This window comes from Rattus norvegicus, chromosome 1, assembly GCF_036323735.1.
Source record: "Rattus norvegicus strain BN/NHsdMcwi chromosome 1, GRCr8, whole genome shotgun sequence".
Taxonomy (NCBI): domain Eukaryota; kingdom Metazoa; phylum Chordata; class Mammalia; order Rodentia; family Muridae; genus Rattus; species Rattus norvegicus.
The window spans coordinates 18356398-18372231 of NC_086019.1; the positions used below are offsets into that span (position 1 = coordinate 18356398).

The following is a 15834-nucleotide window of genomic DNA, read 5'->3' on the forward strand; positions in this document are numbered from 1 at the left end:
GCCAGTTAGTAACCGTTTACCCACTCCTATTTAATGGAATTATAGATGCTTTCCAAGGATTCTAGTTATCAGCTGAACTTTGAATGTTTCTCACGTGTTTAACCTTTTTAAATTTACTAGTCCCTGAGAGCAGCCAGAATATTGAAGATATGTATGACAGTAATCCATTTTGTCATATATACACCATTTCTTTCATTAAAAGGAAGCCATCAAAACATAATACTTCATTTTCTTTGTATGCAGTTTTGTACCTTATCTTTAGAAAGTGGCATGTGACAGCATTTCATCCAGCCAGACTACATTGCAGTGTTTATTAAAGTCTAGTCCTAAAAGCCATTCAGGTGGAAAAACCTTTACTTTTAAGTGGAACAAGTGAAAGGGGTGGGAGAATGAAGAAATAATACACTTTAGGGAGCGGCCATGGTGCCTGCATCACACCCAAGTTAGTCAACTCCTGAAACTGTCTTAGGTACCTAATAATCAATATTTTCAGATATATGTCAGACATTAAGTACTTGCCTCCCAACATCATAGACAGACCGATTAAAATAATGAGCAGGTGGAGGCAGATATAGGTTCCAATATAGGCCAGGTATTACAGCCTGGGGTCCAGCAGCTAGACCTGAGTAGCTGTGGTGTCTCAGACAAGGCTCTCCAGGACCTGTGTAAATGCAGAAAACTAATGGCACTAAATCTAATCTCCTGCAGGGAGCATGGACACGGCATAATGCCAGTAGGAATAAAAGCTGTGGCTTCATCCTGTCCAGACCTTCATGAAGTTTCTCTGGAAGGATGTCACAAAGTCCTTGCCCTTGCACTCAGTCGCTCGCTGCTAAGGTCCACTGATTTGAGTGGCTTCTTAAGCATTGCTGATATTCCCTACAAGCATCGGTAAAAATTTTTGCAATGTGTCAACCTTTCAACTTCTCAAATAAATGAGATATAAAATTGACACATGCTGTCCCAATTATTATCCATGACTAATCAGGATATCATAACTAGTTCATTTGATATTGTCAAGGTTATTGACCTAGTTCATGATTTAGGTGATATGAGAATGATTTTTTTTCTGGACTGCCTCTTGCGTGCCTTTATAAATAGTGTTCACCACCCCCCCACCACTTGTAACCAAGTTAATCATAAGCTTCGAGATCATTTAGAACTATATACTGTGTACTCAGTTTGTTTATCTAGAACTTACCTTTAAGGATTTTGATGTAATAAACCTTACTATACTTTGAACTCTCCAAAGAATCAGCTTTTACAAGCTAGGCTGAATACATGGTTTTGTTCTCAAACTGTGTTCCTTGGTTCTCCTCATACCCACTCCATGCCCCTGACGCAGAGTAAAGTACATGTCTCCCTTGTGACAATTTCATGCCCCTGACTCAGAACAGTGTATATGTGTATAAGGTGTGATAATTAGGTCTAAGACTATTGTTGCAAATGACCCAGAGAGAATGCTGAAATAAACATGTGGATATAAGTTGGTAACAGCAGAAAGGAAGAAAGGAAGGAAGGAAGGAAGGAAAAGGAGAGGAGAGAGGAGAGGGGAAGAGAAGAGAGGAGAGAGGAGGAGAGGAGAGGAGAGGGGAGGAGAGAGGAGAGAGGAAGAGAAGAGAAGAGAAGAGAAGAGAAGAGAAGAGAAGAGAAGAGAAGAGAAGAGAAGAGATAATACCTATTCACTTACTTGAACCCAACTTGCCATTTATGGAGTCAATTTTATTATCTTCCACAGAAGCAGATTTATCTAACTTAGGTGCCACTTCCTGTTATACATCTGCAGGAGTTACACACAGCACAATGACAAAATCCCCTCTCCCCTGAGAAACAGACCCAGGCTGTATGAGACAAAATTTCTACAGAAAGCCAAAAGTACAGCCCTCCTCCGTGCGATCAGTCAGTCATCAGAACGATAGTTACAGAGCACTCTCAGGGTTCAGCAAATTCCTCTAAGTGCTCAATCGCTTTTGCTCACAGCTTTATCATCTTTTAGAAGGAATTGAAAGCCCTTCTCCCAGACTGATTTTTCTCTATGCATTAAAGAATGATAAACTGCGCCTTTAAGTAGAGGTTCACTTCAGAGACATTCCCTGTAGCATCGCTCCTACCTCAGATCTCTCGGTGATTTAACAGTTTTGAACTGTTTCTGAAGCCTGCATTGACTCCCAGAGAGGAGACACACAGGTAGCTCATCCGGATCAATATTGGGATAATGAGATTAGCATACTCTTCAGGGCTTCCGGTTGCATGAAGTCAATCATCAATCACCTCGTCATTCATTTTGCTTTGCTTGTTTACTTAGCAAATAGAATTTAAATCAGAGAAAAATATATGCCACATTTTTAAGAATAAAGCACCTGTGTTGAAGGACTCATGTGAAAAATAGTGTTTTCTCATGCAGTGCAGTAAGGTGGAATAATGGTCTTAAAAGATGCCTATAGCTCGCCCTTCTCTAAAAAGGGTGAGCCTTTTGAATGGAAGCTAAATCAGGTGAAGTTGTTTGAGGTAGGACCAATCTTGCGACCTCTCTGTCCTCTAGTTGCTCCATTGATGACAGGCATTTAGAATTGGCCACTTTTAAAACTTAGTGCTCTTCAAGATACTACTCTGTATAGCTTCCCTTCTCAAAAAGAAAGAATTTCATGAGGAATTGTTATAAAAGATTATTTCCTGGAGCCTAGAGACGGTTCAGCAGTTAAGAGCTCTTGCTGATGACTGGGGGGAGGAAGGCATTTGACATCCTCTGCTGGCTTCTGAGTGTACCAGGATCATACAAATAAAATATATGCTTGTGCAGAACACCCAGCCACGTGAAATAAGATTAAGGTAAGAGATAATATGTCTCTGATGATAACATTCTCTAGTAGAAATGTGTCTCCGTAGAGCTCGTTTTCCTTCTTGAAGCAATGATCTTGGTCTCATGTAGAATACATCCTGCTACTTAGTCCATATTCTGTCAATCAACATACTACATTCTCTTCTCCATCCCCAATACACACAACACACACAGTAATACACACACACACACACACACACACACACACACACACACACACACACACATTTAAACACAGGCACTCTTCAGGGATTTCTATGTGCCCTAAAACAGACTAAACAGGGAACATGAAACTCATTTCTGTTAGTTTGAAGTACAAATCTTTTCCTAACTATGCAAATATTTGCATAGAGAATGTCTCTATGAAGTGGACCTTAGTAAAGGACTGTTGTGACACAGGAAAGACCCTCCCAGAGGTAGAGCCAGCATCTACACTGTGATTAGCCTCCAATTAGTGCTCTGAAGTCTTTTCAGATAGTATGTGGTATCGTTATTACTTCACCCAGGTTGGGGTGAGATTTTTAAACCATCAGACTAGAAAGCCAGTTACCCTATTGACTGTTTAGCTATTTATATCTCTGTAACATCTATAGTACATGCGAAAATTTACATACAATTAGGTCAAAGTTTGGTTATTAAGGAAGAAATTATTTCTCCAGATCTATACATCTGCACACCTTAAGGACAACTTTTTGTGGTCTCTCTCATATCCTCTCCCTTGTCTCTTTCTTCTTTTCCCTCCCCAACCCTTGCTTTTTTTTTTTTTTTTTTTTGAGTCATGACTTCCCGGGGGCCCTGAGATAACTCTGAACTTGCAAACTTAATAGTTAGCCCAGGCTAACATCAACCTCAAAATTCTCCTGCGTCAGATTGGTAAGTTCTAGGGCTACAGGGAAGCAATCCCATACTGGCCTAGGTTTGAATTTCAGACCTGACTTCATCTGATATGTATCACATGAAAGGAATTCAGGTACCAAATCGTTACAATGTCTCTGCTAATTTACAAATTGTCAACTGGAGGGCTGGTCACAGTCTTCTCTTACTTATTATCAGTGTCTTAAAAACACTAACAAAAACTGAGTAGATGAAAAATAAAAATACCTTTAATGAGATAAATGTTATACATTGCTATTTTTATAGGAGAGGATTAATGGCTATCTGTCATAAATAATGTGTCACTACATATTCTTACCAGAACTTTGTAATTATATACTTAGCTAATTCATGGAAGCCAACTCTTCCATCAACAGGCTTGATGTAGATATTGAAGGCACAGAAGGAGTCCTATCCTCTAATACCCAAATGCCCTTGGTGAGGGTGGGTCAGTTAAGAAACAGTTTTGTCAATAAAATGTAAATATTCCACAAGAATATCAACAACTGTGATAGTTATAAGTAGCCCATTATACACTACACATTTTTAATTAATTTATTTATTTTAGTTAACAACAGATGAAAATATCGTTTACTGTGTGCTTTGCAGCCTACATATTTGAGAAGTAAGTAGGATCACCGTTCCTCCAACAGCTTGGCCATCTGTCATTGCTTCAAGAAGCTTCAGGGAATATTCAGTGTAACGGAATGTAAACCACATTATCAACTGCTGGGAAGACTCCATGAAGCAATCAGAAACCGCAGAACACGACTTTATGAATATAAAAGCAGACTTTATAAAAATAAAAGATATGCTTATTAATAGGTAAAGATATTAATACATTTTAGTCTTTATTTTTCAACTAGTACATGAATGCATCAAAGTTATATGCATTATGTCATTTTGGTTCATGTACAAATTGTATAAATTTAAATTAGATTACACACCTTTATCTTCAAGTCGTTATCATTTCCGTATGGAAAACCTTCTAAAACTGTCCCTTTTTAGCCCCGACAATGTATAATTCATTGTTCCTTCATAGGCATTTTACTGTGCAGAAATGCACCCGAATTACTTGCTTTTGCATAGCTGTACTTTCATAACTATTTCTAACCTCGCGCATCCTTTTCATCCTCTTCAGACTCTAAGAACAACCACTTTATCATCAAACCCTAAGGGATGATTTTTAGGTTCCGGATACACATTAGATCATAGGACACCTGCCATTCTGTGCCTGGCTCGCTTAATAATATTTGTGTTTCCTGTCCCAACCACAGTATCGCAATGATAGGAATTGGTTCTTTTATAGATGAATACTATTCCACTGATATCTGTACAAGATATTTTAATCCACTTCTCTGCTGACAGGTGCTTTGGCTGGCTACAGATATTAGCCACTGTGACGCCCGCTACAGTGAGTGCTTGAATGGAGATATCTCCTCATCTGGGTGATTGTGTTTCCTCAGAATCAACGCCTAGTAGAAGAATTGCTGACTCATATGACCGTTCCACACCTAACTTTCTGAGGAAGCATGATATTGGGAATCATTTACATGCCACCAACAGTATATAAAGAAAGTCTCCGCTTTTCTTCAAGTCCTCCCTACACTCAGTATTATCTAGTCTTATCTTCATTTTGATTGCTGCCATTACTGAATTGTTAAGAGTTCCTTTCTGGTGAAACTGGACAACAGGGCCTTTGGGGTGCAGAGTTTGTAAATAATTTCTTTCATTCATCCTTTTACTTGGTGGCTTCCTTTGCTGTGTAGAAGATTTTCAATTCACTGTCATCCATTGTCTATTTGATCTATTTAAAATGAGTTTGTCTGGGTCTCATGAGGCATTTATTATATTCCTCGTGTTATTCTAAGCACTTTTCCTGAATGAACTTGCTTAATCCTCACAGCAACTCTGTAAAACACACTTTTTATCCTTGTTTTCTTAATCAGATAATTGAGGAAAGAAGAGACTACATATTTTACCTAAAATTAATAGTTACCATGACTAAATAAAAACTGTACATAAAGAGAGAAAAGGGGGGGGGAGAGAGAAAGAGAGAGAGAGAGAAAGAGAGAGAGAGACTATCCAAATGGATCAAAATGTTGTTTTCCAAAACTCTACAAACTAAATTGTAACATTCCAGCAAGCATTTATAAAGAGGAAATAATAGAATATTAATTTATGGGTAGGTAGGTAGGCAATAGATGATTCACAGTTAGATAGCTGATTAGTTGACTGAAATGATAGATACATGCATGAATAGATGATAGAAAGATAGAATAGACAGATATGATAGATTACATTCTGATAAAAAGCAAAATGTTCAGAAGAGAGAAGGCAAATAATTAGTGCTCAGCATATTATAGCCTAAGTTAGACACCAAGAGCTTAGTGGTAGCCTAACCTGCACACAGAATATACCATAAACTCCCCAAACGTTAATCTTCAGAATGCTGGGAGTCCATTGGCCCATTGTCCTCTCTGGTTAAGAAGGTGAGCAACATCTGCAAGGGCTGTAATTCTATAAATCTCTCTGAAGCAGTAAATGCTTAACCCTCCACATCTGGGTGACGGTCCATGGATTTAATCAAACAGAGTGAACTTTTTGATAAACCATTATACTTAATATATAGGCTATTTTCTTTCTATTATTTCCATAAACATAGAGTATAGTAACTTTTTACACAACTTGCATTGTGCTCAGCAATATAAGCAGTCTAGAGGTGTTTTAAAGTATACAGGTGGATGTGTGTGACTTCTAAGTAAAAGGTACATTATTTTGGGTAGAGGGCTGAGTACGTAGGGGTTTTGGAATCTGTTGAACCTGCTCTTCATGGAAGCAGAGGGGCTATACAATTCCTGTCATACAGTACATGTTTGCTACTCAATCACCCTTTAATCTTATTTACTGGTTGCCTTTCAACAAGAAGTCAGATTGTGTGATTTGGGTGAAAAATGGGGATACATTTCCTAACAATCATATTCAGGAGTTAAGGCTAAATATCTGGTGCCATTTTCTGATTTACTCTGCAGTCTTACTTTATTTTTAATATTATATTTATCGTGTGTGTGCGTGTGTATGTGTGCGTGTGTAGGTGTGATGCATCTGCATCTGCACCTGTACCTTTAACTACAACTGCAACTATATTTGCATCTCCACCTCCACCTCTACCTGCACCTGCACCTCCACCTGAACCTGCACCTGAACCTGCACCTGAACCTGCACCTCCACCTGAACCTGCACCTGAACCTGCACCTCCACCTGAACCTGCACCTGAACCTGCACCTCCACCTGAACCTGCACCTGCACCTGCACCTCCACCTGAACCTGCACCTGAACCTGCACCTCCACCTGAACCTGCACCTGCACCTGCACCTGAACCTGCACCTGAACCTGCACCTGAACCTGCACCTGAACCTGCACCTCTACCTGAACCTGCACCTCCACCTGGACCTGCACCTGCACCTGCATCTGCATCTCCAACTGCACCTGCATCTGCACCTGCACCTGTACCTGCACCTGAAAAAGCTAAAAAGGAGCAGTGAATCTCCTAGAACTGGAGTTACAAGTAGTTGTAAATCACATGCTGGAACCTGAATTTAGGTCCTCAGGAAGAGCAGCAAGCTCTCTAAACCACTGAACTATCTCTCTAACTCTTACTCCAAAGCTTTCCATTATTGAGTAGCAGGAGCTTGGATGCCAAATATAAATTCCAATTTCTATATCACAAGAAAAAAGGAAAACTATTTTCTTCCTCACTGTTAACATTTCCATTTAATCTATGGATAGGAATCATAATTATTGCCTTATTCCCAATTACCCAGACCTTTAAGGGTAACAATTTACTGGTAATTACAAGCACTAAAATAGATTTCCAGATAGTAGTATTCTACTTGAAACTAAATCCTTTTTAAAAATTTAGCCCTGAATATTTTCTTTAAAAGATATAAAAATTTAATGATCTCAGTGGAGATTCTCTTTTTAGTGTGATCAGATAATACATGTTTATAATTTATAAGTTCTGCTTAGACAAAGCCATTTTATTTAATCTTTATTAATTCCTGTCTCTCCCCAAAGTAATAAAATATTAGAGAAATAAAATGTATTTGCTTTAAAGGTGTCTAAATATTATTAAATAAATTTCAAAATCAAAAGAATTTGGCAGTAGCAGCAGCCAAAGCTGTAGGAACAAAACCCCATGGTCCTGGCTGTTGCTGGTGTTAGTGGTTTAGATGTGTCTTAGAATCAGGGTGACTCTTTCAACAAAGCCCAAGTCAGTTATCTGCTCCAAAGCCTTTGAAGGCTTCAACTTTCAATCTTAGAGAGAAAAGGGAAATCAGAGTCCTCTTGGTGGCCTCTGATACTCTACAGCTGGAGTGACCCTTCTTTTTGGTTTGATTTGCTGTCTCTTCAGATCTCAACCAACTAAGTATGCTTAGTGTGCAGAACAGAGAGATGCCTGGGGAATGCTTAGCTTTACACAGAAATGATGTGAATTTTGTGTATAAAATGTTTTCAGTGAGATATTTTTTACATTATGAAAATTTATCCTCCTGTTCTCTACTAGACAAAGACTGATTAAGCATCTCTTGAGAATAGTTATACATGTGTTCAGGACAAAGCACTTGCTATGCAGAATATTTCAGATCTCAGATAGGACACGTTCACAGGTAATGATACTGCCGAATAAATTATCAAAAAATAACTAATTGCTGGAGAAATCAAATGAAACAGTAGTTCCCTTGGGTACTTGATTCAAATTCTCCTCTTCAAATTCTCTTCAGCGAAGTGAGGGCTACTCAGACTTATCACTATGCTCAAAGGAAAACAGAGCAGGTAGAGAAGCATCTGCGTTGACTCCTAGCAGAATTGTGGCCCTCCTCTTTAGCACACACAGGTATGAATCTGCTAGGAAGTATATAACACCTTTCTAACAATGTCTCACAATTTATTTTTGCATGAAAAGATACTTATATCTAAACATTTTATTGTTTTTAAGTCCAGTTTACTTTATCTAAACAAAATAGTTTCGTTTTGAAACATGAACTTTGTAAATTAAACTCATAAAGTTATCTCTTCGGTGAGGCCATATTAATTTCTTTTGGGTTTTGTGAGTGTGTGTGTGTGTGTGTGTGTGTGTGTGTGTGTGTGTGTGTGTTTGTAAGTGAGCAACACATATATTGTAGATTACACACATATAGATAAATGTTCTATTTCTTTTGATTTTTTCTTTCTAGTTGTACAAAGAGGAAGATGATATTGTGTGCCCAATGGCAGGGACAAGCACAGCATCCATGCAAAGAACATAAGAGAGCTCACTGAAAATGGTCCTCACACAACACCTTTCCAATATGGATCATGGTTCTGCAGGCCAGAGGCAGGAGTGCTAAGCCAGCCCTATCATTGACAGTGGGCTTTGGAAGTTTGGATAAGATCCCTCAGTTACAAAGATGACTATAAAACCTGTAAACTGTCTCATAAGATTTGTCACAGTGAGTTGAAGCAGTAAAGTCTAAAACCATATAGTATTTTATCTGTATTGTTTAGGAAAGACACATTTTAAAAAATTCAATGTATTTATCAGTACAGCCTGATGTCTTAAAAAAATTCCAGGAAATGTCCATTTGGGATATGTTTGCTTCTCTTCCTGCTGTTACATTTTGGAACTATTCCCTGAAAAGCCCGTGTCACCAATCAACTCTGAATTACTGTTCCCCCTCGACAAGACCACGCTGCCAAAAACTGATTACCTTTTAACCGTGATTCGAGACTTAGTTTTCAGAATAGGAAATAACAGTTTCACGGAGTAGTCCAGCGGAGCTTTATAGAACAGCTTCAGTCAGACTGACATGTGCTTTTATTAGCAATATTTCCTGTAGCTGCACAGACAATGAGAAATCCACTTCTGTGAGTGGAGACGATTACAACAGAGCAGGTCCATTTTCTCCCTGGCCTGGTCATGATGTCAAATGTGTGATTAGAAAGGCCTTGTGCTTTTAGCTAAATGAGGCTAAATTTCTTTCCGTTTGCAAGAACAAGCATTCCTACCTTTCACTGCTCAGTCTCTTGGTATCTTAATTCTTGACTCTGTGGCAAATAGGACATAAACATAACACCCTTGACATGGGAAAACAATATTGCTATGTTTGTTTGCAAGCAAATTCAGTGAGTTTCAGAAAGGAGATGTCATTGCCAACACACAGAATCAATGCATTGATGCATTGTGTAATACAGGAGGCAAGAGGAACCAGCTGCACCTGAGGACTGGCTCCCTGTTGAGGGAACATGGGTACCAAATGGTTAACAAAGAGAGAAAGCTTAGGAGGTGACTAATAAGGAGTTGTCCATGTCAAATGGATAGATGTCAGTGATATGCAGAGTTAAAAAAATGATGCCAATATGGCAATTGGGCTTCTGAGAAAAACTGAGATAAGGAGACACGGAGGGATGGTTCTAAAGAGTGGACATTCCTGGGAACGGTCTCTCAGGGCAGGTAGAGGAAGATGAAAACAAAAGCTAACTCCTACTATATGGAAAATCATGCCCCATTAAATCAAGTATCACAACGTCACACTTTCAGTCCCAAAGACAGAGGACTTTATAGCATAACGGTACCAGAAAGACCACTGCCACCCAACATACAAGAAGGCAGTTTGGGGACAGTCTTATTTAGGGTTTCACTGCTGTGAACAGAATCCATGACCAAGCAACATTTAAAAGGACAAAATTTAATTGAGACTGGCTTCCAGGTTCCGAGGTTCAGTCCTTTATCGTTAAGGCAGGAACACGGCAGTATCCAGGTAGGCATGCTACGGGAGTTACTGAGGGGTCTACATTGTTCTACAAAGGTGGTTACGAGTACCACTGGCTTCCAGGCAGCTGTGATGAGGATCTCATTGCCTACCTCTAAAGTGAGACACTTCCTTTAAGAAGGCCACACCTACTCCAAGGCCACACCTACTCTAACAGGCCATACATCCTAACAGGGCCCCTCCCTGGGTCCAGCATATTCAAACCACCAAGGAGACCCTTCTTGTTTCTTCACTGTAGTTTTTTAGGAACAACAAGGTATCCTATGTTGAATACCTATACTTTAAGATACTCAGATAAAAATGTTTAATTACATTTCTTTAATGTGCAGCATATAAACACAGAATCATTAATATGTGCAATGTTTTAGCTGAAGGGAAGGTTCTGGTCATTCATTAGGACATAAATCTGTGGGCAATGATACTTTGATGATCCCAGATCCTCCTGCGAATGAGTAACAAATTCAGGGTAAAAACCATATTCTCTTAATTTTTCAGACCATTGTTTGAAACCATAGTTACATAAAGTCAAATGAAATGCTCAAAGTATCCTACAAAGACTTGAGTTTACTTAAAGTCTAAGAAAAGACAGTTCTGTTAATAAAAGAACTCAGGTGGGAATGTGCTGAATTTTAAAGGTCAGCAGTCAAGTTATGAAATGAACATTCTTTAAAAGTACTCCTTAAAAGTAGGAGAGGAAATGCAGGCAGGGAGAGACATTTTTGGCTTAGTACTCAAATAGACATGGTATTGGACAGTATTTACAGCTTTTACCACCACCATCTTCCATGCCCTTTTAACGTCCCATGCTGTACTGTCCCCATGCTTGACATTTCTTTTTCTATTCTTTTTTTTTTCTTTTTTCTTTTTTTCGGAGCTGGGGACCGAACCCAGGGCCTTGCGCTTGCTAGGCAAGCGCTCTACCGCTGAGCTAAATCCTCAACCCCCTTTTTCTATTCTTTATCAACACTACTATCATGGTGTAGTCACAGCCCCCAGAGTGCAAGCTATACAAGATCAATTGGCTCACAATTCTCCTCCATTCAACCCTCCATACATTTCACGTCTCACAGTGGTAAGCGACTGTGACAGACCCACACACCACAGTGTTGTTCTCCTACTTCATTTCAGCTCACATCCCCTCCATTCTCAGTCAGAAGAATTGTCAGACATAGACCTGAAATTTTAGAAAGATTTTTGTGTCTTCAATGAGAACATTGAGCTGAATGATTGCCAAACCATTTAAAAGATGGCAAAGTCAAATTTAAAAGTTCAAAAATGATTGTTTCATTCCATATTAACAAAATTATCACAAGGTATTCATTTCGTTTTTAATTAATGAGGTCCTTTAAAAAGTTCGCTAAGCAGAATGAGGTTACTGAGAGTCAACATTGCTACTGAATAAAAGAATGCTAAAGGGACCATACATGCACGCGCGCACACACACACACACACACACACACACACGTGTATATGTATATATATGATATCATAATAAAACTGCTGCATAGTAAGTTTCTTATACAGATATAATATAAAGTAGGTAAATTAAATCAAGAAAATGTGGAGTAATCCTGATTTTAATAGTTTTGATTGTTGTTAGATTCACAGAAACAGGACTTAGAGAGGGTTCAGAATCAGACATTGGTCACTGGGATGCAAAACATTCATTTCCTGTCCATAGTTGTCACCAGATTTGAAAACATTCATGTTTGTTCACAAGCATGCTCTCAGTGGTTTGCTTAAAATTATGAGAAAGAAATTCATTTTATAGCTTTTGAAGTTTAAGATCAAGAAAACCTGTTGTGGCTGTCATTTCTATACTGAAAGATGCTAAGTGGACTGAAAATTAAAAAAAGGAAAATAAAAGAGTAGACATCCAACAGTACTAACAAGGAGAAAAATTAGGGTTCCACATAGATTTTTGGGAATTACAGAGTGAGGCGTTAGGCTGCCAAAAACGATTTGAAATTGAGGGCTGATCTTCTTGATCAGATGTTTTTAAACATCTTGAAATGCAGAGTTAGGGATGTGAATTGTTGGCATTGAGCCTTCAAACTCACACATTAATGAATATGCAGAAAAATACAAGACAGGTGGCTCTTCAGCAGCATGAATACACATGCTCCTAAAAGACACACGGAGAAAACACATAAAGATAATTATCCGGAAACAACTGGATAATTCTTGCTTTTGTGTATCACTTCAAATTATTGATATTATAAGCATAAAAGACCTCTTAAGGGAGTTATTATTAAACAATAGGGATTTTTTTGAAAAATAGCCACTTGTTGAGTTAGAGAGATTGCTCAGTATGTCATTGCTTTGAAAGAATAAGGACCTGAATTTGAAATCAGTGTCCACGTAAATATGAGAACATTTCTGCACAAGACTGTAACTCCAGTATTGGGGGCTTGGAGCCAGGCATATCTAGCCACTCAACTAAAACAGCAAGCTCTAATTCGTGAGAGATTCTGCCTCAAGGCAATAAGGTTGAGATGATAGAGGGGAACACCTGGCATCCTTCTTTGGCATTCTCTTATGTGCACACAGACATGTGTACCCACACTACCACATTCCATACACATATACCACACACCCAGCGACATTCACCATATAACAGATACTTCACTTCACCTTCTATCAGTACAATAAAGTTCGGAACCCTTCCTTATGCCTTCTAGTCTACAGCAAAAGTGTAAGGATGCTCGGTTTCTTTGCAGTATTTCTTTGTTAATTAAACCTTCCCTTTGAGTTCTCAGAACAGAGCGTAATCACAGGGCTAATAAGGACAAAGAGCACACATTCTCAGGCCATCGTTGGATATTCAGATACAAAGAAGGAAATTCAAGAGTGCCTTTTCATTCATGGGAAACTTGTCCACATTACTTGGCAACTGTACTTTAGATTGAAGCTGCCTGATTAAGGCCAACACCTCTGGCTGCCACCCTCAGCTCTTCTGCTCCTACAAATGAAGCTGCTAAACAAGGTCCTTTCTTCTCTCTCAGTTCACATCTTCACTCCAGGGAACCGACACTATCGCTGTGACACCACTAGAAGGGTCATTTTTCTCTCTGCTTCATTCTTGCCAGGCAGGGGAAGCTCCTGTCATAGCGTCTTCGGGCTTTCTTAATATGAGCAAAAATACAAGTTCCTATTATCCTTAAAATCCCATAGTCCGACGGGAAGGCACCAAATAGATCACATCAAGGTAACATAATTTGGCATCAGAGGACTGGAAGGTGAAGAGCCAACCTCCTTTATCCTAATGGCCAATACACACACACACACACACACACACACACACACACACACACACCACTCACACACAGTCAAACACACACTCACACACAAACACACACACTCACACTCATACACATACTCACACACACTCACACACTCACACACACATACTTGCACACACACTCACACACATTCATACACACTCACAGACTTACACACACTCGCACACACACTCACACACACACTCAAACTCACACACACTCACACACACACTTACATACACTCACACATTCACACACATTCACACACACACTCACACACACGCTCACACTGTAGTCAGCAACCTCTTACAGAATGATCTTCTTTCTCACTCTGCTGACTTCCCCATTATTCTCTTACTAGGTCTTAGATGAGAAGAATGTCCCTACTACTTAAAGACATTTGATTCTGTGCCAAGATGGGAAGTTTGGTTATTGTGCTACAATTGACTGTATGTTTTAAGTCCTGCCTAGGTCAATAGACCAACAACTCAGTTTTAAGAGTGTGGCTATATGTATTTTTCTTAGGTTTTTTGACTTTCAGTATGATACTGGAGTCATATATTAGGCTACATATATGTATACATATACTCATGTGTCCATATATCCCTTTATTGCAGTGACTGCCAATATGAAATCATGTACATATATGTGCCTGAGTCCATATGTACGAGTGGTGGAAATATAAAATTGATAGAATAAAAATATTAATTTGATAAAGTTTATGCTGATTTTAACTTGTTTTTATTATCCAGTAAGTAAGATATGGCATCCTATAAAAGATATATATAAATGTATGCCAACATATGAACACAAAATGATAAATCATAGTTTAAAATATAGGTGTTGGGCTGCATGTTAATGTTTACTCAGCATATATTTGTTCTTAAATTTGATGCCCCAGCATAGATGGGAAAGGAGAGAAAGAGGGAAAGGCGAAGGAGAGGATGGGATAGAGAAACAGAGAGGTAGCAGCCTAGAAATGGCCTTAGAATAGGTGAGAATGCTTGCCCTTGAATTGGGACCTCACCAAAGGATGGTCAGTCTAGGGATATAGCTTAGTTTTAGGGGACTTGCCTAGTATGTGTAAGATCCTGAGACGAGACCCTAACATGGCCAAAGATGAATGAATAAAATAACCCCTAGAAAATAAGTGAACTGAATTTTACTTAGAACAAATCATAAGAAACTTCAAAGCACTGGTTAATAAATAGTATTGATGTATTTTAAATATTTCCATAGTAAATAACAAGGGAATTTAATAGTGAACAAAACATAGACACACATACACAGTATATACACTGAACATGCATGTTGTATATATAAATGTATGCTTTCATGATTCCAGTAAAATTCACACAGAGAAGCAGGAGTCAATAGGTGCTTGTTTATAAAATAAAACTCTTTTGAAAAGTAGTGGTAGACAAAGTCGATGAAATCTTTTAACAAGTGGCACAGTGGATACGTTTTAAAGACATAAACTGATAATCCCAGCTTCTAAAGCACAGAATTTAGTTAAAAAGATCGCACAGTAAAAGAGCATTTTTAGCATCTAATAGTGAGTAAGTAAGCTATGTTAGGAATGTGTGTGATCTGTGGGGCACCAAGCTCGGGTCTGTGGCCTGAGCATGCGGTGGGAAGGGAGTGCTGCAAAATTTTAGATGTGCAGTCATCAGCCAGGCACGGCCCTGCAGACTTTTAATCCCAGCTCTTGGAAGACAGTGGCAGGAAGATTGAGAGTCCAAGGTCAGTCCACACTACACAGTAAAATACTTGCATCATAAAATCAAACAAATAAGTCTGTCTTTAATACTTAACGATATCTCTCTTTTAGCAATGGTCCTTTTTAAAATGTATTAACACTTCATTTTAAAAATTGGCAATAAAAACATTAAAGTCAGCCAGATCCAACGCCTCTGCACCACATTTCACTTCCATACAAAACAGGCATTCTGAGGCCACGGGGCTTCATGTCAGATTTTACTCTTTCAATATCAAATATGCTTTTATGTGCTTATCCACCACCAGAAAA

General features: G+C 38.8%; 1 protein-coding gene and 1 pseudogene across 1 annotated transcript in view; one reads left to right on the forward strand and one right to left on the reverse strand.

Annotated features, from left to right (window-relative positions):
* Themis (thymocyte selection associated) overlaps window positions 1-15834 on the reverse strand; it is a 232716-nt gene that overhangs the window by 105262 nt on the left and 111620 nt on the right. The gene's annotated exons all lie outside the window — the stretch shown is intronic.
* Amn1-ps1 (antagonist of mitotic exit network 1, pseudogene 1) lies at window positions 468-946 on the forward strand (annotated as a pseudogene).